A 1,895-nucleotide genomic window follows, 5' to 3' on the forward strand; every position below is an offset into this window, starting at 1 on the left:
TGCCAGGTTCAAGCGATTCTCCTGCCTCAGCCTCCCAAGTAGCTGGGACCACAGCTGCATGCCACCATGCCTGTCTAATTTTTTATTTTTTGTAGAGACGGGGTTTCACCATGTTGGCCAAGCTGGTCTTGATCTCCTGACCTCAAGTGATCTGCCCCCCTCCCCAGTCTCCCAAAGTGCTGGGATTACAGGCGTGAGCCACTGCGCCAGCCTGATTTGCATTTTTTCTAAGCTGAAATTCTTATTTTTCCACTGGATATAATGTATTGTTATCCTCTATGTGCTTTTAATATTTTCTCTTCACCTTTGGTTTTCAACTGTTGGCTGTGACATGCCTGGGTGTGGTTTTCTTGGTGTTTGCCTTACTTGGGGTGTCTTGAGCTTCTGGAAAAGTTTTCAGTTATCTCTTCAAATATTTTTCCTGTCTTATTCTATCTCTACCCTCCTGCTCTAACTCTGATTTCATGTATGTTGCCCAACTTGGTAATAAATGAAGGGTCTTACTTTGTTGCCCAGGCTGGAGTGCAGTGGTATGAACACAGCTCACTACAGCCCTGACCCCCTAGGCTCAGGTGATCCTCCTGCCTCAGCCTCCCAATTAGCTGGGATTACAGGTGTGCAGCACCACACCCAGCTAATTTTTTGTATTTTTTGTAGAGACGAGATTTTGCCATTGTTGCCCAGGCTGGTCTCAAACTCTTGAGCTCAAACAATCCATCCTCCTCGGCCTCCCAAAGTGCTAGGATTACAGGCGTGAGCCACCTTGCCCGGCTTTTCCTATTTTAGTCAACAAATGTTTCACTTGCCTATTCTAATTCTTCATCAAACCATCATTCTGGGAGCATGTCGCTGCCACTGTTGAACGCTATGTGCTGTAAAACATATTCCTTGGTCGGGGTCTGAAGAAATGTGACCTGGCAGTCCAAATTGGTATCTTCAGTTCCAGTCCTTTTTTGTGTGTGTGTGACACGAAGTCTCGCTCTTGTCCCCCAGGCTGGAGTGTGATGGCGTGATCTCGGCTCACTGCAATCTCCGCCTCCCGGGTTCAAGCGATTCTCTTGCCTCAGCCTCCCAAGTAGCTAAGATTACAGGCACCTGCCACCAGGCCCGGCTAATTTTTGTATTTTTAGTAGAGACAGGGTTTCACCATGTTGGCCAGGCTGGTCTCGAACTCCTGACCTCAGGTGATCCGCCCACCTCGGCCTCCTAAAGTGCTGGGATTACAGGTGTGAGCCACTGCGCCCGGCCAAGTTCCAGTCCTTTTACCGTGCTGTGAGTCTTTGCAGCTACCGCAGGGAAGCTGAGCCCAGTATGCAGAGTGACTGTTCCTGCCACGACTTACACTTCCTGGGGCTACAGGCTTCAGTGTCACTAGCCTGCCAGGCCTCTTGTTGACAGACAGAACAGTTACTAGTGGTTTGTGCCTCAGAGGGTGGAAGGGGAACTCAGTCTCTCCCCGCACCGTGGCGGCCCCCGTATGTCTCTCGTATCATAAGGCCTCCTTAAGTAAGCACACCGGAGTATCCACTGACTGATTCCAATCAGCCCCTGATCCTGGATGATCCAGGGGTTCTCCTGATGAGCATCAAATGTCCTACTTTAATGTACCCCTCCCACAGAGGAGTCTTTAATGTAACGACTCCCACAGAGATGTCCACAGGTCCACGCCCCATACAGGCATCCCACTAATAGGCCAGTTTTCCACTGCCCTTCTGCTGACTGTGCGGGCAGGCTGGCCACTGACCTGAGATGTAGCACAAACACCAGTCAATTCAAAGAGTTGATCTGTTTTTACCTTCTTTGATGGTCTTCCAGATAGGAAGCAGTCCTGTCACCTTGAAACTTCCATCCATAAACCAGGTGGCTCTTTGCTGGTCAGTAGAGAGCTGTTCATA

Source organism: Colobus angolensis, unplaced genomic scaffold, assembly GCF_000951035.1.
Source record: "Colobus angolensis palliatus isolate OR3802 unplaced genomic scaffold, Cang.pa_1.0 Scaffold254, whole genome shotgun sequence".
Classification (NCBI taxonomy): Eukaryota; Metazoa; Chordata; class Mammalia; order Primates; family Cercopithecidae; genus Colobus; species Colobus angolensis.